Below are 26,994 nucleotides of genomic sequence, written 5' to 3'. Positions count from 1 at the left end.
GGAATCTACATTATCTAAACCAAGCTTACCCAACCCACAGCCCATAGGCCATTTGCAATCCAAGACAGCTTTGATGCAGCCCAACACAAACTTGTAAACTTTCTTAAGACATTGTGAGATTTTTTTTGTGATTTTTTTTCTCATCAGCTTTTGTTAGTGTTAGTCAAGTCGAGTTAGTCAAGTTAACGTCAAGTGTGGCCCAAAACAATTCTTCCAATGTAGCCCAGGGAAGTCAAAAGATTGGACATTCCTGCAAACCTTTTATTTTTTTAACTGTCTGAATTCTTCTTGCACAAACATTTTGATGTCAGCTCTACTAGACTTTCTACTTGCATTTCATAATCTGAATTCTAATCTAAATCTAAAATTCTAACTGTATAAAATTTTATAAGTAGGCGTTTATAAGAGTTCCCAGTTCTTCATCCTTGCATTTCATAAAAATGTTTATTTTGCAAATCAGGGTGGGGGTGACAGGGATAGAATGGAAAGAAGAAAGTGAACCAGCATTTAACAAACATCTACATGCAAGTATTATCATGTCACTGCATTTTTCAGTCCTCTAAGAAATGTGTTGTGGTTCCCATTTTTCAGACCAGGAAACTTAGGCCTTTAGGAAACTTAGGCTTGGAGAGGTTATACAAACCCTTCCCCAAACCACCTGGCTAGTAAGTGGATGAGGAGCAATTCAAACCTAGGTCTATCTGATGCCTATATCCACTTGTGGGATGTATTATGTTACCTCCTTAGTCACTATAGGTCTGATTTCTCTGACAGTTCTTTGAGCAAATCTTCGGAGGCTCCGGAGTATACAAAACTACATGAATGTGTATCTATATTTACTATCTAATGTTTCCACAAAAGCAGGAAAAAAAAAATCATGAAAATGGTGGTGGGTTAAATAAGACCTCTAAATTGCACACTTATTTCCATAACTGCTCTTCAGAAGCACCACAGAGGTAATTCTCCCAAAGCCTCCAAAAAGACCAATGTTAGTAGCTGATATTTGACAACAACATGTCTCCTCTCATTCTCATCTGGAGGTAATCAAAACAGAGACAGCAGGGCTGTTCACTTCCGAATTCCTGTCATTATAATAGAACAAATAACCCTTCTTTTGATGAAGAAAAGTGCCACTCTCCCATCTCAGCATAGCTGGCTCTGTATTGACTCAGCTGTCACTTAAAACTCAGTGTAATGACAGCTTCTCAGATCTCCAAGATTCCTACTGGTTCTCTTTCGGCACAATTATATGGTGACACAAGTTGACAAAACTTACAAGCTGGATCCCTTCACTAGGCACATATAGAATTGAGATATACACACATGACCTTCCAGATTCCTCCCTGGTTCCTGGGAAAATGCCCCAATTCTGACTCAGGGGATTCAGGTTAATATGCAGAGTGATTTCTGGGATGACTGAGCAAATTAAACCATTAAGGAGCCATTCATTGAGCATGCAGCCAAGCTTAACTTTTGCCAAGCTCTTATTCTTTTTTATTGCTTCCAATGTCAAAGATTATTTTGTCTTTCTATTTCACGAAGCAAAACAGTATAAGTAATGTGTTATTCAGGGTTCAGCCCAGGAAATAAAACCATGCAAAGTGTTTTAAGAAGGACGAGGTTTAGGGAAATAGTTGTTTAGAAAGTTGCTGAAAGAACAACAGAAGAAGGTTGCAGACTAGATCTCCAGGAATAATAAACAATACAGAATTGCCCCACCAGCATAACTGCTGCCTCTGAGGATGGCAACTAAGATCTAGACATCACAAAGACAGAACTGAGAAATTACTACTGTGCCTGGTGTTGCCACAACTGCCTGTGACACCTAAGAAGCCAGGAAATGAACACTGGAGCCCTCCTGCAAAAACATTGTGTCTGTAAGTCCTTTGGTTATGAAAGGAAATTTACCTTTATACGTTTCTTTTTACGGATAACCCGATAGACATATAGTACCAACATCTTAAAACTATTTATTAAAAGACTGCTTTAAGTTGTAAATGCCGTGTTTTGATTGATGTTGTCAAAGACTAACAACATAAATTGTTATCAGATTTTAGTTGAAAGATTTACAGTGTATTTATTAATTAATGTTTTTATTTTTCTACTTATACTCTGGCTCCTAATGATACATATATATTATGCTAACTGCTTATAAGCTACTAAGAAATGTATTTTTTCTTTAGAAAACTAGAATAGTTATGCATTATTAGTGTATTCTGTAATTGCTCTGTTCTGCTTATAGTATGAGACACTTTATGTGTAAGAGTCTTTGTTCATTTTTTATTCACAATTTTATTATTTAAAAGTATGAATGTGACACTAACAAAATTTAGTTCATAATTATATTTCTCACATGAAAAAGCAATTGACAAAAATTGCTTTCAGAACATAATTTAAATTTGGAGCAAGAAAAGGAATCTTAATTAAAAATGAGAAGTTGAATATATTATTTGAAGCACTACAGAAAATTAATTATAGTTTGAAAAAAGTAAAATGCTTTCATCACTAATGCACATCTGTGGTCCGAGGTCAACATTGGGTAGCTTTTTGTAGGTTCCAACATTATTTCTTTGCCTCAGAGCTCATTAAGGGATCATGATATGAGTCTTTAGGTAGAATAAAATACATTAAAAATGTACATACAAATAAAACATGACTATAAGCAAGTTGGAAAACTTGTATTTAAGCCTATATGTTGACCTAACATTAGCTTGGAAGAAAGACACCTGGTTCTCTGATACAAAAATAAAAAATGTGTTTTAGTTATCCCATAGGCCAAATGTTATTTTCTTTATGAATATAGCTATCTGTGTAAAAACTTACCTTCCAAATTCATTGGTTATAAAAAATGTGGTTGTTAATGCAAAAAAATGTGGTCAGTTAGCAATGCACTTAATAAGCTATTAAATTTAAAGAGATTAAAAATTTATAAACTTTAATATATTGTACCTCATTTTAATTCAGTTTGATGAACATGAGAGCTATTATGTGCATATGAGTGGCTGGGTGCTGGAAATACAGAGTGATTAAGACATATGTCCTATTCTCTAGGGATGTATCTTTATAGCAAGTTCAAATTCAAGTAAGGCATATATTATTATTCTCATTTAACAGATGAGTAAACAGAATACATACAACTAACTAATGTAAAATAACTACTCCATATTACAGTTAAGGTCTATAGCCAGCCTCAAGACTTTGAGAAATGCTTAATTGTTACAAAACCTGAATTATTTCATCTTTGTTTAACAATAATGACCAGATTAGTGGCTTTGATGAAGATATAGACTAATAAGGACTCAGTGCTTACAGATTTAATTGAAAAATACAAATGTAGTTCTTGGAACTTTGCTCACGCCTGCTCTTGTATATTCATGCTCCAGATTTCTTATGATTAAGAGAAGAGTAGGAAGGAAAGAAAGGAAGAAAAATATTGTAGCAATCCCTGAAATACCAAAGGTTTTCTTGGGTTGCTCTGTAATGGAAAGCTTAGTCACAATTTGCTAGTTAGCAGTACACATTTTTAACCCTATAAAAGATTGAAGTATCCAGCATCTTTGAGCAAAACTTTTAGACTGAGAAAAATGGATCCATAGCTTTCTCAGTGGAAATCCATTAGTAAATAGAGCCTAAGATAATTAGGGACAGTTGAATTGATACATCCTTACCTGTGTTCCAAAAATGCCTACCTATATCAGGCACATGGCCTATTAGTTCATGAGTGCTCTCCTCATTATTAAAAAAAAGAAAGGATAATGAAAATTTGCAAGTTAAGTATGTATCCCAGGATTATATAACTTATTATTGGCAGAGCCAGAGTTGAAATACAGTTTTTATCTTGATTATAAGGCATAGATATCTGAATATAAGATAGATGTATGTCATAATGTATATTTAAGTATATATTTTAGTATACATGTTTATATATGTCTTGATGTGTAGATATAGACAACGATATATTTATGTCTATAGAAAATATGATGTGTATATGTAGGGGTGTGTGTGTGTATGTGTGTGTGTCTATTAGTCCATTCTCACCCTGCTATAAAAATACTGAGACTGAATACTTTATGAAAGAAAGATTTAATTGACTCACAGTTGCACATGGCCGGGGAGGCCACAGGACACTTACAATCATGGTGGAAGGCAAAGGAGAAGCAGGCACCTTCTTTATAAGGTGGCAGGAGAGAGAGAGAGCAAGCAAAAAGGAAGTACCACACTTTCAAACCATCAGATCTCATGAGAGCTCCTTCACTATCACCAGAACAGCATGGGGGAAAATGCCCCCATGATCTAATCACCCCCTGCTAAATCCCCCCCTCGCACATAGGGATTACAATTCCCGATGAGATTTGGGTGGGGACACAAAGCCAAACCATATCAGTGTGTGTGTGTGTTTAAAGTCTCTTATTTCAGTAAAATAATAGGACATACATAACACCTGTGCAGGTGGATATTTACATATTTACGGATGGCAAACTTATGTTTAGTTCAAGGTTACATATAGGTGGTAAATGATAGAGCATAGATTTTTAATGCAGCTTGGGTCTATCTTCAAATATATGCTTTTATTTATATCTGTGTATTTCATATCAATGTATCTTTCTATTATTATTTTATCTATCACAAAATAAATATTTAAAGCCCCAAATTATTTTTTTCAAAATAGTGAGCACTGTAAAAGACAGATTATTATAAGCTGGAGTAGGTGGCAGAACAACCTCCAGGGAACAGGCAAGCCTTTTAAGTTGCTTTAGACACCAGCTGGGGTTGAATAGATAGCAGCAAATAGAAGGACATTCTGATTGAGAAGACCTTTTGAGCAAATCCTCAGTGCTTGTAATGAGAGTAATAGGAATTAAGGTGGAGTTTCTATGTTTCAGGGAATTGGATGGTAAGACAGGATAAGTAGAGGATGTGAAGATTACAGAGGGTCTTAAACTTGATTAGAAAGGTTTGAACTTTATTCTTTTTACTATTTTTTTTTTTCAGTAAAGCCCAACTAGACCAAGAATGGTCATGTAACATAACACACTAAACCACTGGATTTAAATCACAACTGTACTATTTTCTAATGAGGTGGCTTTAGTAAACTAGTATCCTCTCTGTGACTCAGTTTCATCATTTGTAAAATGGGAATAAAATAGCATCTATCTCACCAAAACACTGGGAGTATTAAATGAATTAAGATGCTCAAAGCAATGCCTTGCAGAAAGTAAATGTTCAATGCATTTGGTTGTTATATTACACAAGTCCTTATGTAGGATGGTAAGGAAACAGACATGTATTTTAGGAAGATTAATCTAAGTTAGTTCACTCGGTGAACTAAGCTAGAAGCTCCCTTCAGGAATTCTACCCAATTTGGTCATCCTTAAGAGTTGAGTAAACATTTATTCAGTAGATGGATGGAATAAATATTTATATAAAATAGATGAAAGAGTGCAGAGTGGAGCAAGAAAGGCAACAGCAGCTGAGTTGTTCTGTGGCAGTTATTTGGATCAGTGCAACCTGAGCTAAGGATAGTGTGTAGGCTGAAAACAGTGGTATGCAACAAGACTTTATGTTGAGACTCAACCAGTTACTCCCTCACTTCTTCACTCTGTGTCTATAGTTAAAGGTAGAAAGAAAGAATTTGGCATGTAGGCGAAACAGCTTGGAAAGATATAGATATGAACTCTTGGACACAGGTGGAGGAGTACTGACTGCTAAGAATACAAGGAAGAGTAGAAAAAGATGCATTCAGAATCAACTGTGTGTTGAGAGTTGTATTATCAATCTAGAATCATGAGAACAATCTCAAATTCACAGCCTGTAACATCTTTGAAAATCATGCCTCTAGAGTTTTCTTTTCCTCCTTGCCCCATTGTGCTATCATGTCTTCCATCAACCCTGTAGAATAAAATGTTTCAAAAACTTCATTCAGCAGCAGCCAAGTAAATCAGAGTTCTTCCCTTGAGAATCTTGCACTTTTCCTACTGCTGTATAAGACATCACAGATAATTACAATCCAAAATATTTCTGTAATAAAAATATGACAGGTGGTTAATCCTTGACTAGCATAATGAAATTTATCTCACAGCCAATTCTTTGGGGTAATGGTAGTTTTTATTTACAGGAGAAATGAGAGTAGCAGCAGGACAGCTATTATTAAACAATGTAATTACCACTGATGTAATTAATCTGGACGTTTAGTCAATGGAATAAAATATCTTTGGCCCATTTTTCCACTAGTACAGTCTCCATTCAGATGTCCATGCATACTTAATCTGGATATAGTTGCAAACAAAAATACATGAAGCACCTCTGGGTATACATTACTACAGAATTATACAACTATCTCCTCTGTTATTTATTTCACACCTTGAAAGTGGGTTGTTGATTCACCTTGATTCAAATCAATTACTCTGTGTCATCATCTGTCTACCTCGGCCTTTTATCTTATTTTTCCTCCTAATGTATTCTTCCCCATATCTTGGCTTTAACAAGATATGCCATGGTCTAGAAAATAGCCATCCTCAAAAGAGTAAAAATTCTGCGTCTTCCACTGAGGGGTGATTACACGGTGGTCAGTTCATTGTAAATATCGGGCTATAGAGGTTCATGGTGAATAGAGTGCTTTCAGCACTACCATGTAAAATATCACCAAGTTGTAAAATTTTGCTTAAGTTAGTTGACCTTTCTCTTTCAATAGCTAGCTTACAGAAGATCAATTATATGCTAAAGAGATGCAAAATAACACAGGACTTTAATGGGTTTAATTTCAAAATTAAGAGAGAGTGAGCATGTTTCCAGATATTTTCTGCTTTTGTTTAAAATGAAACTTCCATGTTGAAATAGCTGCTTTTTCCTAGATTTTGGTGGGTTTAGTGACTGTATTTTTTGTTTTGTGCTAACGGTGAAACTTTAGCCCACCTGAAATAAAAACAATCCAGATTTAATCAAACCAACTTATGGTTTGGGTTGGGTTTAATTTCTTGAAAATAATCAAATCTCAATGATGATAGACCTCAATGCAGACCTCAACATATATCATGTGTTTCTTTCTAATTTGCAGCTTTGTTTGTAGTTGGGCTGGGGCCATGTGACTAGTTCTGGACATGGATGTAAACAAGGCCGTTAGGGAGTTGCTGAACTTCCTCCATCTCTCATCCCCTTCTGTAGGAAACTTAACAGTCACATGTCCAGTACCCATCAAAATATGGAGGCTGTCCTGGCCCACATTGAATTTACAAGCTAGATTATAGCTTTGCAATGTTAGCATTATATTAATATTTGGAAGCTCATTTGTTATATCACTGCATAGAAGAGCATTATTTTAACTAATATGAACCAAAGTGTCCTTCATATAAAAGCGAATCCTAAAACAAAATATGTTAACCTCTTGCTCAGTTCTTGAAAATAAGTAAGATATATATTATAAATCTTTTGCCTTTGCTGTGTGTGTGCCTGTGTGTGTGTGGGTGTGTGTATATATAAGCATACATATATATACACACATACATAAGCATAAAATATTTAATATAGAGAATATGTTAACTGCATTGTTCATCACTACAAACAAACCACACCAACTTGACATGCTGGTTGTTTCTTTTATTAAAAATAATAAATGAAACTGTTTTTAATAAAATTCATATTGCTATTCATTTTTCTATAGTAGAGAAGATTTTCAAACATGATTAATGGGAAAAGAGAAGAGGAAATAAATATTCCATAGTTTTCTGTGAATTTTTTATTATCTCTTTTGCACCTTGAACTTGATCGCTTTCATCACTTAGATAAATCTGTGACTTGAAATGTTGGTTCATTATGGATGAAACAAAAGTACCACAGTGTTTTTTATCCTGTAGTTGATGATAAACCTTCCAGGTAAGATAATTATTTTTCAATTAGGCTCCATACAGAGACTAGAAAGCATTAGTTATCAACATGTACGGAATATAATCAGCATTAAGTTGTCATATTTGGCTGCATTAATGTTGTTAAATTAACATAATAGTCATTATAAGCAGATGCTCTTTCCTGAAAGATTTTTGCAATTAACATTGTATTCATTTGCACACCTATATCTGTACTTTTTTCCAACTCATTTATATGAGTCTCACTTTCCATTGCCTAAAGTCATGAAGCCGTGTAAAGTTATAAAATAAAATTTTACCTCCTTGCCTTGTTTAGAAGAAATACCACATTATTCATCCACCACACAAATTGTATTGACCTTCCGTATGAAAATTAATGCCCTCCAAGGTTCCACTGTGAGAATTTTCTTTGGGTTTCATAGCAAGTTCTCTGAACTTGGGGGCTGCTGCTTATTCTTTCTCTGAACATGTTTGTTTATAATCCCCATCCTGGAAGGGCTGACCCTGCTGTCCATCGTCTCTCTTTCCCTGGCTCCTAGCTACTCACAGGTGAGTATGTTCTTGATTGTCTTTGTACCATGGAAGCAGAAAATGGTATAAGAGAGGATTAACTGATGGGGAGCAAGAGAGAAAATGGAGGGGAATAAAAACAGTAAAATCATCTTCCTATTGTGATAACCAGTTTTACTGTAGAAGACACAAAGGGTAATTATACGTATATACCTGATGTCAAATGCTGATTCTGGAACTTTGACTAAATCACTTCAACTCTAGGGTTCTCTGTATGGCTGGGCTTGGTAGCTCATGCCTGTAATCCCAGCACTTTGAGAGCCCAAGGAAGGAGGATCACTTGAGGCCAGGAGGTTGAGGCTGCAGTGAACTATGATCACACCACAGCACCTCTACTTTGCTCATCTCTACAACAAGGCCATTGTACAGCTATAGTTTTCTTAAGCTCTAGGCTACTAGATTAAAAAAATAGTAATAACTGGTTTGAATGGACAAGAGATAGAAAAAATAGGATGATAGGTTTTATGGAGAAGAAACAGACTAATCTCCTGTGGATGGTATTTCAAACAGATCAAATCTGAGTTTAGAAGGTTTTGTGTTGTTTTCGTTTGTTTGATCATTTGTGTGTTTATTTAAGGAGGAATTGATTATTAAATACATGATATATAGGTAGAGTGAAAGAAATACAAAAACAATTTAGCCTTTCTACATCATTTTTCCTATATTCAGAACAAGGATCATAATTTTATTTACATTCTTCATGGAAATGTTAAGATTAATTAGTATTCATGCAAAAGTAATTTGAAAATGAAAAATGTCAGCTAAGTGCTAAGTAGTGTTACTTCAGCTTTGGTTTTTGAAAGTGCCAAACTCTTCATTAGTCTTTGTAAATGGCCTCTGATGTGCATCACAGAATTTATAAACACAGCGCAGTAACTGATAGTATGTGACAAAATACAGCGTGGAGAATGTGTTACTGTCATCTCTAAAGATTGATTGGGTTGCATGGAAAAGCATTACCTGGAATCTTCTATAGGAATATTTTCACATAGGTATACAACTGAATTAACAAAGATGACCTTCCTATCTGTAATGATTAAGTGTTCTACAAATCAGAATTAAATTAAAGCCAAATACATATCCAGAAAACTGTCATATCCTCTCCTAATTATTCTGCTATGACTTAAGAGATGAATATTTTATTTGGGTCACAAGGATAAAGTATGGAATTATATAGGGTCTCCTCTAATGCTGCAGACAAAGCCACTCCAGTGTATGGCAGATGGCGCTTTAAAAGTTTAGATTTAGTTTAAACAAAATTAAGTGACTTACTAGTGAACCATGGTAAAGAAACTATTAAAGAAATAATGCTTACCAAGTGAAAAAGTACAATTTTACTGCCTGAATTATGGCGATAACCTTCCCCAAATGGTGAAAGCCCACATCTCCCACAGTTGGCTGGTACTTTATTACTTGATTTAACTCTCTCTTTTATTGTTCATACGACATGAATAAAGCAACTCAAACACTGGAACTGGGTATTATCAATATTTTCTTTTAAGATGATATGTAGATCAAAAATAGTTTTCTCAAAGAGAATTCTATTGAACAGTATAATTGAGTCTACTAATTTCAAAGCATTTGATACTTCTAGTTGATGAACAGATTAATAAATGGACAGAAATATACTGAAGGAATAATAAAACGATGAGTATAGTGTGATTTCAAAAGTAATTTTGAATAATGATTGAGGTGATTGCTACCTTAAAATTCATTTACAAAAGTATTGACTTTTATGTCTCTAAAGAATATATGGCCGGGCATGGTGGCTCATGCCTGTAATCCCTGCACCTTGAGAGGCCAAGGCAGGAGGATCACTTGAGGCCAGGTGGTTGAGGCTGCAGTGAGCTATAATCACACCACTGCATTCCTGTCTGGACAGCAGAACAAGACCCAAACTCATTTTTAAAAAAGGAAAGAAGAAAGAAAGAGTTTAGGAAAAATCTGTGTGGAGGTTCATTGATTTATTCACTTAGAAATTGTAGATTGAGTGCTCGCTATGTGCCAAACATTATTCTAGGTACTGGAGGTAAAGCGATTAACAAAGCATATGAAATTTCTATCCTCATGAATTTTATGTTTTGGTGGGACAAGGTAGACAATAAACAGAAAAATAGATAATTTGGCAACTGAAAATCAGTGCTACAAAGAAAAATAAAGCAAACTGAGGGTGATAGTGCTGAGTGTGTGGGGGTGGGGCAGTGTGGGTGTAGATGAAGGACGTGTGTTCATGTGTGTCCAGTTGTAAATAGGACTGTCAGGGAAGGTATCACATACGAGCACATACTGGAAGAAAGGGAGACAACACAAGCTGTGATTGTATCTGAAGGAAGGGCCTTCTAAACAGAGTGGAAAAAAAGCCCTCCAGCAGGACCAAACTTGGCGTAGTGGGTGTAAGCAATAGACATGAGGCCAGATTTGCTGGAATAAATTAATGGGAAGGAAGGGGAGTGGTAGAAGATGATGTTAAAGGAAGGTTGAGGGAGGGAGACAATGTAGGGACACATAGGCTGTGGTAATAAAGGCTTTGACTTTATGTTGAGTGAGATGGATGGTTTTGAACACAGCAGGAATGTTATCTGACATATGTTTTAATGGGATAACTCTGGCTGTGTATGGAGAATGCTGAGTGGAAGCAGGGAGACCAGTTAGATTAGGAAGCTTTGTAAGCAGAGAGGATGGTGGCTTACACCAAGGGGCAACAGTGGAGGTGGTCAGATTTCGGATAAATTGTAAAAGACATCCTGATATGCTGGATGTTGAGTGGAAGAAAAAGTGACGAGTTAATATGACATCAGTTGGTCTGAGTCTCTGGACTAATGAAGCCCATTTCTAATGAGATACAAAGACTACAAGAGAAACAGGTTTGAGGAGGGAAATACCAAATTTGAGATGCCTCTTGGACATTTAAACAGAGATAATGCATAGGCATTAGCATATAAATCTGGAGTTCAGTTTAGAGTATAGGCTGGAGATAGGAATCTTGGAGACATCGCCATTGAGTAATATATAAAACCTGGAAAATAGATATGATTACCTGGAGTCCAGATGAGAAAGAAAATTGATCTTAGGACTGAGCCCTAGGTACTTCAATTTTAGATGGGGAGTTGCAAAGGGAACCAGAAAGGAAAACTGAGAAGAAAATAATTAAATAAAATGTTTCAAAATGAAGAAAATGGGAACTGAGAATCAACTATTAGAGGACAAGTATTAAAGCTATGCTATATACTGAAGGTTTTTTTAATATAGAATGCAAGAATATTTAGGATGGTCTTGTTAGTGGTTGATAGAGATTATCTCTGTACTCCCAACCTATCCTTTGACACTGTCCTAAGATTGTAGAGAGAAAAAGTACTATTGTAAAATCCCCAAAGAGAACATTCTACTCTAATCCAAGAAAATCTCCTTTATCTGAAAGGATTTACATGGAGGAAGTAAAGTGCCCCACTCTCAAAAAAATATGACACAAGTCGTATTTAGAACGGTAGTTTTATAATACTTAGAAAATTATAGTCTGTATAAAAGAACATGTATTTACCTCTTGTCCAGATCTTCCATCTTTCATTCCTGACACTTTTCCTTTTGTACTGAACTTATTCCCTAAATCTAAAGCACTGTTCATTAAAATTCAATGCAAGTCACATATGTACTTTTCATTGGTTTTACCACATTTTAAAAGCCAGAAATAAACCAATGACATTAATTTTTAAAATATATTTTACTTAATATATCCCAAAGATTATCATTTTAACATGTAATCAAATTTCTAAAAATTATTGTGACATTTTACATTATTTTTGTAGTAAGTCTTTGAAATCCAATATTTATTTTAGACTCACAGCATAGCTCAAGTCAGACTAACTACACTTCAAGTGCTCATTAGCCACATAACTTTGGACAGGGAAACCCTGTCCTATAATCATATTAAAACAATTTTTTCCACAGAACAAATTAGCTGCTAGCACCAGCCTCTCCTTTCCATTTTCACCCTCTTGGGCTTTTCAGTTACTCTTAGACAAAGTAGAAGAAAAAGGAAGTCACAGGACCAAAATAAGTTGGTGTAGTAGTCCCTTCCTTTCTAAATAGGCATTTTCCATTAGGTGTTCCTTCCTGGATTTCATAAATGTATATAATAAAAATGTGTATTATGGTTAGAGGGGATTTTGTGTTTCTTGGATGATCTAGGCCAGAGTGACTTCTGGAGGCTAAGTCAGGAGGGCAAAGAGACTTTCTTACATGTCAGAAGGAGAGCTTAAATATTTATTTCTCTTATCAAGGTTCACTATGACCTGTCAGTTGTTAAAAAATATTAACTGCTAAATGAAAAACTAAAAAAATTGGTTTTGAATATCGATGATAATAATAGCTAGCATCAAATGAATGCTTACAAAAAGCCAAGTATAATTAGCCAAAAACTTTACATACATATCCCATTTAATTACCACTACAAACCTAAAGTATGGGTCCAAACTTCATGATGAATAAATTGAAGCTTAGATAGATGAAGAATGTGTGGTTTGGGTTTCATGGTGGCCAAAGCCAAAGTAGAAATCCTTTTAATGACAATTTTTAATTTGCTAGTTAAAATATAATTTTAAACAGTAACATTTAGAACTCAAAAGAATGTTTTAAAACCTCTAGCTTCCAGAAATAAGTAGGAACTTGATGACAACGTGAAAAGTACCTAAGCTTATACAGCAGCTTGGGAGGATACAGGATCTGAATTAAAGCCCCTGTCGCCAGAAGATGAGATTCTAATTCTTCATGGGGAAAGAACACCAGGTTTTGGACCTGCCTGAGGCGGGAAGGTAAAGTAAGACACTAAATGAAGTTGGGATACTAAAAATATTACCTATACTTGTGAAAGAAATTTAGACTACACTGCCTGCTGAGCCAGGGAATTGTCAAGGAATCTTGTCTTGGTCTGACGCTCTAGGCAGGAAAAATTTCTTCCATGAGAAATATATGCTTCAGTTTGTGCTACATGAAATTGCAAAATATGAATTTACACTGCCTACACAATGCAGAAATCCCAAGCTCAGACTGCTTCTAGACAGAATTATCTGTAGAAATAAATACACAATTTGTAATTCACTTCTATGATCCAGGGTGCCATGGGCTCCCACATGGGAAAAAGAAAACATTTCTTTAGAGCTAAAAATTATAAACTATACAAGGGTACAATCTACCTCTGAAAAAGTCAGATGCAACAAATGGCAAGATTAATATATCTAAGAATTTAAGATTAATAGAATAATCTGAAAGATATAAAATGATTATGCTTAAATTAATTAAGGAAAGAAAATGTGAAATGAAAATTATAATGAAAAAATAGAGCATTGTGACATTAAAAGACATAGATTGAAATCAGAAAATTATAATCATTAATATGAAAATTTCAGTGAATGGCTTTAAATATCCATCAGAAGAAAGAGGTAATAACATGGAGGTTTTGTCTGCTGAAATCATTCAGAATGTGGCATAGAGAGATAAAGAGATGAAAACTATGAAAGGGCAGTTATGACAAGGAGAGGAGAGGAATTGAAATTCAATTATAATCTACTAGGAATTCTGGAAGGAGACACTAGGTAAAAATTGGCAGGGAGACAGCATTTAATGAGACAGTGTCTAGTAATAATAATAATAAATATAATTCATGTATTTATTTAAGCCCAACAAGGCCTGGGTGAGATAAATACATATACATTTGTACTAGTGTACATAATAGAAGAAATTCAGAAGAGCCAAGCAAAAATTTCATAAAGGCAACAAGAGTTTAAAAATCCCTTCCAATAAAAACCATAATTAGATTAAGCAAAGCTTTCAGCAACAACAAAGACAAGAAGATAATGAAATAAAATCTAAAAAGCCCTGAAAGAAAATAATTTCCTGCTGAGAATTCTATACACAATTAACCTGTGATTCATGAATTAGGCCAAAATACTCTTTAGATTAAAAGACTAAATGAATTTACATTTAACAGATACACCTTCTCTGAAATAACTAGTAAACGATATACTTCAATATTAAAAAAAAAAAAAAAAAAAAAAAAAACTGAACCAAGAAGGAAATTGAACCCAGAACCAAGATGTGATTTACAAGATGTGTGGGGATACAAGAAATGATAATGGACTAAGAAATCGTTAAATCTAAAATAGGAACTGACTGTAAAACCACAGTAACAACAATAATAATGGCTAACTTTGAGATGTTTAAATATAAGATGGAAATAAACACTAAGTATTTACAGCATCTAAAATGGAGAGATGTCATTAACATTGAAATACACCTTTGTTTGTTCTGGGTTCAAATCCCTTTTCACTTCATTTGACCACATAACAGGCAGTTCTTGGGACACTGACAAGCCTTGATACTGGTGATACTGATGGACAAGTACGTGCTCTGTACCGCAAGAAGAAGTCACTTAGTTTTAGTTTGAAACAATCATTTGGATCACAGGACAATTCACTTGGATGTATAAATTCGTGTTGCAGTTTGCCTTGTTCACTCTACTTTGTTTGTGTAATAATAATAATAGCTGATTTTTAAAATTTATTCTGTGCAAAATAGTGTACAAACACTTTACCTGACTCAACTCATTTAATCCTGTGAGGAAGATATACTCATTATCTCATTTTACAGATGAAAATAAACAAAGAACAGAGATATTTCCTAACCTGCCTGGGATGATACAGCTCATAACTAGAAGAGTCAGAATTTACACCTAAGTAGTCCAGCTCCAAAGTTTGTCCTTTTTGATCACTAAGCTAAAAATCTTTCATGGGTATGAACTGCTTGGGTACAAATCCAGATACCTTCATTTAGGAGCTGAGTGACCCAAGGCAATTTAGAGAATCTGGATACAAAATGCTGAGAAAAGTGTTATTGAAGTGTTAGGATTTTTCAAATAACATTTTAAAAATTTGAAATTGTCTTAGATTTACAGAAAAATTGTAAAGATATTACAGAGTGTTCATGGGATACCATGCCTTATGTATTAAATTTTTAACATTTTCCATTAGTATGTTCTATGTGAATTACCACCGATTCACTCCCTTGGTAAAGGAGGGATTCCTGCTCTAGGATTATGGGATGGCCAAACACACAAGACCCAACACTGGTCAGATGAGACTGAGAAGTTTACGAGTCATGTATATTCACAGCCCAAAGGACACTGCACACCATGCAAGACCACCCGGGAACTGAACTTGAGGACAGAGTGAACAACCAGGGGCTGTGGGAGAAAGGCTTTGTAGGATAGAGAGGGTGGGATGCCCTCTACTTCCCGTGGGAGTAGTTTGTTTGAATAACTCTGTGAGCTGGTAGGGAACTGAACCCCCCTGCTCAGGAAGAAGCAAGAAATTCACTTGCTCTGTTTCATTAGGAGAGTTATTTGGCTGGAGACCTTGTCCCTGGGAGCACAGAGGAGAAGGTGACCATTTTAGCTCTGATCATTTGGCTTCTGTGTCACTTTGATATAATCCCAGCATTTGTTGGGGGGGACTTCTTTGACCACTTTCTTAAATTCTGGAAAATCAAGATGCTCCAGGCCCATCTTATATAATCTCTGCCCCGAATCAGCCATTTATCCAAAGGCCCCTGGTTCCTTTTATTGGAGGACGGTGTTAGGAGTCAAAACCTAGGCACTTGGTATGCTCATTACTGCTGGGGTGTCATTTCCTCTAAGCTTGTTACATAACAGAGCAAAAACCAATCTGCATGTTCTAATTCACATGCATGCAGATCTATAAATACTTATATGTATAACCATCTATATTTATATCACACGAAACTTGAGTTTATACTGATGTCTCCAACTCTAATCCATTATACATGGATTGTTAACGCTTTCTCTTGCTTATCTCTGCTGTTACTTTCCACCCCAACAGTGAAAACCTGGCTCTCACCATCCACCATTCATTTATTCAACTGTTCGGTTCCTGTATATGTGTATAGTGGTTTCATAGTTGTTAACCTGTATTCCAATGAATAACAATATTATCAACTAGAGTACAGAGCTCACACAGAGTTCTCCTGCATTTAGTCTTTCAGACTGCCCTCATTTCCCAAGTTACCTAGCTCAATACTCCCCCACCCCACACCATCTCTTCAGTGAAGGTGTTTCATACATTTGTAATAACAATTAAACACTTTTGTCACATTCTGCATATAGTCCTATGATCCTCTGACCTACTTAATGATTTGTTTAATTGGCATGGGTTAAGATTCACTTCTCTTCTGTAAATTCTTTGGGTTTTGACAAATGCATCATATCACGTACCACCACTACAGTGTCATACAAAATAGTTTCGCTGCCCTAAAACTCCTCCTGCATTTCACCTATTTGATCATTTCCCTCCCTCTTCCTGAATCCATCATGTTTTGTCTTTTCCAGAATGTTATTGAAACAGACTCATGTAGAATACGTAGCTTTCTGACCAACTTTCACTTAGAAAAATGGGTTGACAATTCTTGCATGTCTTTCATGTGTCTTCATAACTCATTTTCCTTTACCACTAAATAATATTCTATTACATGTACGCACCATAGTTTGTTTCAATCTATTTAGCTATTGAAGGGCATCTTGGGTGCTTCAGGTTTTGGCAATTGTGATATGGCTGCCATAAACATTTGTATGCAAATTTTTGTGTTAACGTAAGTTTTCGAGTCAGTTGGGTAAATGCCTAGAACTCCAATTGCCAAATTATATAGTAAGACCATTTAGTGTTAAAGAACCTGCCAAACTGTCTTCCAAAGTGGCCGTATTATTTTTTATTACTCCAGCAATGAATGAGTGTTACTGCTGTTCCACATTTTGCCAACAATTGTTACTGTCAGTTTTCTTTTAATTTTAGCCATTCTAGTAGTTGTATAGTGGTACCTCATTGTTGTTTTAATTTGCATTTCCCTAATGACAAATGATGTTGAACATCTTTACTGTTTGTAAATTTTTTGGTGATGTATCTGTTTCAATCTTGTGCCTTTTTTTTTAATTGGTTTGCATGCTCTCTTATTGTTGTGTTTTATGAGATAAACTTTATTTTCAATACACATCCTTTATCAAATATATGTTTTGCAAACATTTTATCCTAGTCTCATGTAGCTTGCATTTTTATATCCTCAACAGTGTCTTTTATAGATAAGGAGTTTTAAGTTGTAATAAAGTCTAATTTTTTTTCATGGATCGTTCTTTTGGAATTGTATCTAAAAATTCATCACCAAACAAGAGTTCACATAGATTTCCTCTTGTTTTTCAATAAATTTTAGAGTTTTTTATTTCATTACATTTTAGATTAACTTTTTGTGTAAATTGTAAGGTCTTCGCTCTTTCTTTCTTTCTTTCTTTCTTTCTTTCTTTCTTTCTTTCTTTCTTTCTTTCTAAATTGTAAGGTCTTTGCTTATGTTTCTCTCTCTCTCTCTTTCTCTCTCTCTTTCTTTCATTCTGCATGTGACTGTCTGATTGTTCCTGTGCCATTTGTTGGAAAGATGGTTCCTTCATTGAATTGCCTTTTTGCCTTGTCACAATCAGTTGACCTCATTTATGTGGGTTTTTGTATTCTGTTACATTGACCTATATGTGATGTGTTCTCTTTTACCAATATTACACTGTCCTGACTACTACAGCTTTGTAGTAAATCTTGACATTGACTACCATGAGTCCTTTCAACTTTGTCCTTCTTCAGTATTTCGTTGGCTATTATAGGTCTTTTGCCTTTCCAAATAAATTTTAGAAATATATTCTTAATATCTACAAAATAGTTTTTTGGGATTTGAATCGGAATTGCTTTGAATTTATAGACCAAGTTGGGAAAGAATGTCAATTTAATATTGAGTCTTTTAATCCATGAACACAGAATACGTTACCATTTACTTAGATCTTTGAGTTCCTTCATCATTGCTTTGTAATTTTCTGCATACAGTCCCTGTACATATTTTGTTATACTTATATGTAAATATTTCTCTTTGTGCTATTGTAGATGGTATTTTTTAAATTTCAAATTCCAATTTTTTATTGTTAGTATAAAGCAGAGCAATTGAGTTTTGCATGTTCACCATTAATCCTGCAATCTTGCTACACTTGGTTATTTATTTTGGTTTTTTTGTAGATTTTTTGGTGTTTTTACATTTTTTAAAATGTCATATGTTAATTATCACAATTTCATTTCTTCCTTTCCAATCTATATGGCTTTTAATTCTTTTTCTCATCTTGTCACTAGATGGAACTTCCAGTACGATGTTAAATAGAGTGGTGAAAAAAGAACATATTTTCCTGGTTGATAATCTTAGAGGGAAGGCATTCCAATATCTCATCAAAACATAAGATGTTAGGTGATTTTTGTTGTTGTTGCTTTTGTTGTTGTTGGATGTTCTGTACCAAGCTAAATAAATTCTCCATTCCTAGTTTGGTGAGAGTTTTTGTCATGAATACATGTTGTATTTTGTCAAATGTGTTTCCATGATAACTGATAATATCATAAATTTTCTTCTCCATGGCCTGTTGATATGGTAGATTACATTAATTGATTGTCTAATATTGAACCAGCTTTAAATACCTGAAACAAATTCTACCAGGCTGTAATTTATAATTTATTTTATGCATTTTTGATGTGACTTGATAATATTTTGTTGATGATATTTTCATCTATGTTAAAGAGATAGTGATCTGCAGTTTTCTTTACTTGTAACGCCTTCATCTGATTTTGGTATTAGAGTGATACCTCTCATAGAAACAGTACGAAAGTGCTAATCTGGGTTAATCTGGTTTTTTCATTTTTGAAAAGTTATTACTGATTTACTTTTTAAATAAATATGGATCTATTCAAGTTGGCTATTTCTCTTTATGTGAGTTTTGATGGTTTATGTCACTCAAGGAATTGATTCATTTCATGTAAGTTTTCAAATACGTGAGGATAGAGATGCTTGTATTATTCATTTATTGTCTTTTCAATCTTCATGCAATCAGTAGTAAGGAAACTTCTTTCATTTTTGATATTGAACATTTGTATCATATCCCTTTTTTCTTGATTAATTTGGCGAGAGACGTGTTCATTTTGTTTATCTTTCCAAAAAACGAGCTTTTGTTCTCATTGATTTTCTCCATTATTTTTCTATTTATAGTGTCATTGATATCTGCTTTAATTTTCACTATTTACTTTCTTCCCCTTGGAATAGGCTTAATTTTTCTCTATTCCTAAGAAAAAAATTAGCTTATTAATTTTAGATCTTTTTTCTTTTCGAATAATGTATTTATTACTATAAATTTCCAAGTACTACTTTCACTGCATCTCATATAATTTGATAAATTATATTTTCATTCCCATTTATTTCAAAATATCTTAAAATTTCTCCCATGACTTCTTCTTTGGACACATATATTATGTAGCAGTGTGTTGTTCAGTACCCAAATACTAGAGAATTTTTCAAATGTCTTATATTGTTGATTTTTAGATTAATTTCTTTGTGATCTGAGAACATACTTTATATAAGTTCTATTATTTTATTAAGATGAATTTTATAGCCCACAATGTGGTCTATCTTGGTAACTGTTCCAGGTGAGTTTGAGGAGAATGTCTTGCTTCCTCTTGTTAGATGAGCTATTGTATAAATGTCAGTTAGGTTAAATTGATTCGTGGTGCTATTCAGGTCAACTATCTCCTTACTGATTTCCTGCTTGCTTGGTTTTTCAATCACTGGCAGAGGGATTTTGGAGTCTCCAACTCTCATAGTGGACTCCCTGTTTCTCCTTTCATTTATATTAATTTTTGTCTCATATTTTGAGAAAGTCTTTGGTTATGTACCTACACATTTAGGATTGTTGTTTTCTTGAAAAATTGACCTCATTATCATTATCTAATGCCATATTTGTGGTAATCTTCCTTGTTTCGAAGTCACCTTTGTTTAAAAGTAATATAGCTCTTCAAACTTTCAATAATTGTTAACTACTTAGATTATGGGTGTTTTGGCGAGGTGGACAGTGTTCTTATTTGATTTATATTTTTAAGCCATACAGTGTCTAGGATACTGTTGGGCATGGGAATGCTTGGTAATAAAAGCTTTTTGACTGATTAATAGGGATTAGAGGTCCGTGAGCATATTGTACACTAAAAATAGGAAGATAAATGAGATTACAATAAAAATTTCTAAATTCCCAGAAGACATACTCTGTATTTTCCAATGTGCTAAAAATGAAGAGTTAATATTGAAGTTACCAAATTTAGAAAAAACTACATTAAAGAAGAAAATGTGACCTTTCTACATGACATATGATTTATAACTGTTTCACAATTATTAAAATAAATGGAACTGAAAATTATGAAACTTTTTACTAATTGGGATTGAATTGAATATGTTTCAATACTGCATGCTCATGAATGATATTATACTTCTTTTCATTGGCTAACAAGTATAGATCTTTCAGTGTCTAAGGTTCAAGAAGTCAGACATTAGAGCTAAAATTTACCCACACTAGAGAAAAAATTACTCTAACTGCCCTTTCTCAGTTTAGTTTTAAATTATCCTGAAAGAGGCTTGATATTTAAAGCCTCCTAGTTCAAAGCAGGATGAAAGGTTCTTTCTCTTTTCTAGAAAATAGGTTGTGTTTTGTTTTTTGTTTTTTTCTAGAAAATACATCAAGGTACATTCTCACTTGTCCTTATATTGAACCTGTAATTAATTAAAGGCAGTTTTTTAAAACGCACATGTAGAATTCATTTTAAATTTAGAAAGAGGTAGATGCTAACCTAATAGTATGGAGCAGGTCAAAGAGTTTTATTTTTTGAGAATGGCAATATGTATCCCAAATCGAAAGGGAAGATCCTGTACAGGGCTTGATGCTCATAGCATTCCCTAACTACTTTGGTAGTGTGATTCCCACAAGCCAAATGCAGGAAACACTCCAAATGCGCAGCTTAGATATTCAAAAGTAGAGACAGGAGAAGAGCTGATCCCGAGAAATGAGGAGGGGCCAAAGGTGACTATTGTAATGGGGTAAAATTGAGAAATGTCTTGCAATCTGTGATTTCAAGCTACAAGTATACAGCAGGGAAACCAGAAAGATACATATTCCATTATTCAGGAGTTGAGTGTCCCTTCTTGTTATGCCATTATTTCTGGTGGTTTTCTCCGCAGGCCTCGTTTGCAGGGAAAAAGGAAAGAAAGACAACTAGACAAGAAAGGCAGGAAATAAGGCTTCTCCAGTTAAGAAAATTTACTTCTATCATAGGTTTTACATTCAAGGGAACAATTCATAACCAAAAAAAAAAATACCTCTTGCAGCAAATTCTCTAGAGTCCATCACAGTGAATCTATAATTACAACTTAAGACTGTTTGCGCAGAGTCAGGTTCCTTGCACAGAGGACTGGAAATCCTATCCATCAATCTATCTTCCCATCAGTCTAACTAATAACAGTGTAAAGAAGTCCCTCTGTGATATTTGTCATTTGGTTTAAGCAAAAATAGACACACAAGATATAAATACAGAAGGAGCAACACCCAGTCAAGGCAAAAGAAGTAAGTTTCAGCTAAACAATAGTTATATCTAGAAGGACATACAGAATTGTGTACTGCCTCTCTGAAAATGAAAAGTAAAATCATGGAAAATCTAATTGTGTGCTTTGAAAACGGAGTGGAAAATGTGCTTCTGTACAGATTCTGTTTTAATATTGTTACAGAAATAAAACCCCCAGAGCATAATTGCACCCTGGGGAGGCCTTATGACCATCAGAACAGCTGGCAAACCCTTGTTTAATTAGAATTATAAACAGCAACAGTGACCATTCAGTATTTCAGTTTTTATACCTGAAATGATAAATATATGATCCAGATTTGTTTAAAAAGAAAACTCTGTGTGTGTGTGTGTGTGTGTGTGTGTGTGTGTGTGTATATGTGTGTAAAAGCAACAAGGGCACAGAATCACAGCCTATCTCCTCTTTACTTCAGTTAATATTAGCCGTAAATACCTCCCAAAATAAGCATATGCCCCTACTCTGGCAAACATTAAAAAGACATTTTTTATGAATTTAATTTTTTAGGAAAAATGACCAAATACTATATATCTCTCCTGATTGCTGTGGTTATACAATACCACTATTTGCTAAAAGCATTAGAACTTAGCTATTTGATTTTTTATAACAAAATTTGTAGATAAAGTCAATTACAATTATCTGTGCCTGGATTATATATATTATATAATGTCTATTTAATCTATTTACCCATCATTCTATTGAGAGAACAATTATTATGAAATCTACCTCAATTCTGCAATCGCTATTTTAAATCTTCAGAAAATCAGAGCATTCTTGCAAATGATAGGTAGAATAAGTCAAGAGGTGGTAATTTATGTTGTTGATAACAAAATCTAATGTTTTAGTCTCACAATTAAAACATATCAGAAAGTGCCATCAATTTTTTCTAAAAGTAAAAGGATATTTAATAAACAACCAAACTAAACTTATAAAAAATACAATATACTCACTGTGCATATTTAAGAGAATATTGAACAAGAATTAATTTTTTTAATAGTAGAGAAGGAAATCTTTCCTGAAAAGAGGGTTTTGGGTTTGTTTTCCTTTTTAAAAAAATTTAGAGACGTATATTTTAGCAGGTTATAGGAATTCATGCATTTTTTTATCAGTGATCAGGTATGTTTTGCTAATTAAGTCTGATTGCTCTTTTTACATTCCTGCTTACAGACTGAAAATTATATGCTATTTAGAAGTATAGATATTTAAGTATCACATTAATGCTAAAATATTCAAGTAAATATAAGATCATGCTGTAAGCACAGTTATGAAACATTTGAGGCCCTTTTCATCTCTTATTTTTTGTGATGTATGCAAGGCAAACATTTGTAGAATTCAAAAGAGTAGTACTTAATATTTATATGGCTCTCAAAATGTACTAGGAATACATTTTTACTTTATAAGCTCTACATATACAAAGGATAACCACACTAAAGTAGAAATTTTCTATTTATAATCAGAAATAGAAATGTGATTACCATGAATTTTCTCATCTAGCCAGATGAAACCCCCATTATACAGGTGAGAAACTGAGACAGATTAAATCATGTCCCCAAAGTCACACAGTTTGTAAACAGCAAAGTCAGTATTTGACCTCCCAAAATTTGGCTCCCAAATTCACATTCTAATTATTGAGCTGTACTACGTCCAATGTGTAACCTGAAAGTAGGGTTGCCAAACTTAACACATAAAACAGGATGTATAGTTAGGGTTGACAAATAAAATACAAGACCTAATATTGCATGGGAAATACTTATACTAAAATATTATTCGTTGTTTATCTGAAATGCAAATTTAACTGGGTGTCCTATATTTCATTTAGCACCTTTACCCTAAATGAATATTTTGTTACACTGTGTAATACTTGCAAGGAAGTATTGCTGTACCTACCATAGAATATATGTATTTTAGTACTTGAATTACTTTCCTTTATTTGCATTGCATTTATTAGATGCTAATAGTCATTGCTTAGATAAATGTAATATTTGTATTCCCAATTGCTTATAGATTTATCTCCATATCTCTTTGAAAAGAGACAATGGAAGTAATGAGTTAATAGCATATGTATGTATAAGCAAATTTCTCCCTCCTCCCATATCCTAAGGCATTTTGACCTTGACCACACTTTCTTGTAAACACACTTACTGATTTCAGGAGCTACAAGATAAAAGAGGGTCTTCTGGGGGCTCTACTGTATGAAATATTTTTAGCCAGATATATGATAAGTTTGTCTGGATTGCTTATTGTAAGTCAACTATCGTTTTTTAATTTATTAGACACAAACCCACCAGAGAATGGAAGTTATTAGTCATTCTCATTAAGTCATTTGTAAAGGATGAGACCCCAAAACTAAAAGGCTTCCCTGTGCTGATGGAAGTCAAGCAGTTAGCATTCCTCTCTCCAAGCCCAAAATGCATCACAGTGTTAGAAAGGGATTTAGGAAGCTGTGCTTGACTGATTTCTGGGCTCCCAGGCACTGATGTAGCATTAGCACAGGATACAAGAAAGCTGTGACTCCTTTATTATATCCTTTGCTAACCATTAGTAAACCTTAGTTTCTTGTGAGCCTGACTGGCAATTCAACTTTGTGATAGTGCAGACCCACAGTCACAATATTTTCTGAGTTGGCCAGGATGAATTAGCTTTTGTTACCTCTCTCTCCAGATTGCCAAATGTATCAACTATTTCTTTAATCTTCCTTATCCTTTGCCAATGTAAGGAGAATTTATAGCAAGCAACTCAGGGAAAAAATGTAGTTTCCATAATTGCTAATTTCTGTTTGCTCTATTCTGATCAACTATCATATAGGAATTTATCTCATAGGCTTTTCAGTGAAATGAGAGTCAGCATAGGGGATCTCAAGTTATTTTAATTCAAAATATGAAGAGTGACTTTATGATTCTGCATGTCATGATCATTATGAACAAGAGATATTTATCAAGCAAAATAAGACATAGGCAAGTTGCTGGAATCTCAACAAATATCTCTTAAAGAGACACTGCACAAGTATAGGGTTAAGTATCACTTTTAAGGTTTACTTCAAAGTAAGTGAATTAAGGCTATCAAGGAAGACTTTTTTTGGCTATAAACTGCATAGAGAAAAAGAAGAACTGGAGAAATTACTGAACTAGATAAGTCATCGAACTAGAAGTGTGAACTAAATATTGTAGAAGTGAATCGGTTTCGTTGTCCATGGAAATGCCCATGGTTCCTTGTCTCACGCCAAGATGATTAATGACACGAACACACACGTGGCGTGGGTTAAGGAACGGAAAGTTCAATAGACAAAAAAGAGGAGAGAGAGAGAAAGCTTCCTCATGCTGAGAAAGTAGGTTACCCAAGGGAGGGTTTCCACGTTTGGGCGGAACACTATCGATTTACTACAACTTGAAGAGGCGGTGATTGATTTACACACGGCCCAGGTGATTGGTTTGACCAGGTGTGCCATGTACATAGCTCGAGAAAAGACTGGCCCTCCCACTCTAGTCTTTTATTATGCAAATGCAGCTACTACCAGGTGGTCGCCAGTACACCTGCACAGATGGCTTTTCTTGTCGGGCGCCGTTACCCCAACACACGTGGCAACAAGGAAAAGGGAGCAGGAATCGCCATATTGAATGTACCTGGCTTCCAGGTACAGCTACTGGCATTTACATATGCAAGCCTCTAGCTTACATAGCTGTGCCTGCAGCTAGACTTTTCAGGCTGCTTTCTATTAGAAAAGAAATTATTTGGAGGCTGCTTTTTATTGAGGGAAAATTCCACCAAGGATTCTTTTACCCTTTCTAACTGCAAAATAATTTCTTAATAACGCCTGTAGTAGCAGCTGAATTTGCAAAGAAAATAAATGCCGTGTCCTTGTGAATCTTTTTTCTCCCCTTAATTCTCGGAAACTACCACCTGTCTCAATAAACTACCTCATAATAATTAAAAGAAGAAATAAATTGACTTTATAGTACTTAACTTTATGTATGGGGATCTCATAGTTGATAAATAAAATTACTTTTTGAATTTAATATGTTTGCTTAATGTGATATAGTACAGTTTCTAGAAAGCTGTATGTAATATAACAATAGCTGAAAAGTGCTATACTATGAAGATCAAACAAATGTGAAGAAATCTTATCAATGCTAACAAGAAACTATCTGAAAAGGAGATTAACAATCCCATTATAGTAACATCAAAAATAATGAAACACTTAGAAATAAGCTTAACTGAGGAGATAAAAGACCTGTACGTTAAGACAAAAAAAAAAAAAAAAAAAAAAACCTGATGACAGAAATTGAAGAAGACATAAATAAATGGAAAGACATTTTATGTTCATGGATTGGAATGGAAGACCTAATACTAATGAAGTGTTCATATTACCCAAAGTGATCTACAGATTCAATGCAATTTCTATCAAAATCTCAGTGGCATTTTTCACAAAAATAGAAAAATTCATCCTAAAATTCATAGGAAACCATAAGGGACCCCACGGAGTCAAAGCAATCAAGAAATAAAGAACAAATTTGTAGGCATCACATTTCCTGATTTCAAAATACATTACAAAGCTATAGCAATTAAAACCAAATGGAGGCAGGGTGTGGTGGCTCACGCCTGTAATGCCAGCACTTTGGGAAGTTGAGGTGGGAAGATCACTTGATCTCAGGAGTTCAAGATCAGCCTGGCCAACATGGTGAAACCCCTTCTCTACTAAAAATACAGAAATTAGCTGGACGTGGTGGTGCATGCCTGTAATCCCAGCTACTTGGGAGGCTAAGGCAGGAGAATCACTTGAACCCAGGAGGCAGAAGTTACTGTGAGCCAAGATTGCACCACTGCATTCCAGCCTGGGTGACAGAGCGAGACTCCATCTCAAAACAAACAAACAAAAAACAAATGTCACTGACCTAAGGACAGTCATAAAAACCAGTGGAACATAAAAGAGAGCCCAAAAATAAGCCATGCATATATAATAAACTGATTTTTGTCCAGACAGCCAAGAATACACAAAAGGGAAGGACAGTCTCTTTAACAAATCGTTTTGGAAAAACTGGATATC

At 34.5% G+C, this 26,994-nt stretch overlaps 1 protein-coding gene across 18 annotated transcripts in view; it reads left to right on the top strand.

Moving 5' to 3' along the window:
• Positions 1-26,994, top strand: part of LOC105475378 (membrane associated guanylate kinase, WW and PDZ domain containing 2) — a 1,478,421-nt gene that overhangs the window by 461,570 nt on the left and 989,857 nt on the right. The window lies entirely within an intron of this gene.

This window comes from Macaca nemestrina, chromosome 4 (assembly GCF_043159975.1).
Source record: "Macaca nemestrina isolate mMacNem1 chromosome 4, mMacNem.hap1, whole genome shotgun sequence".
Classification (NCBI taxonomy): domain Eukaryota; kingdom Metazoa; phylum Chordata; class Mammalia; order Primates; family Cercopithecidae; genus Macaca; species Macaca nemestrina.
The sequence above is the reverse complement of the archived record's forward strand: the minus strand, read 5'-3'. Positions and strand labels throughout refer to the sequence as shown.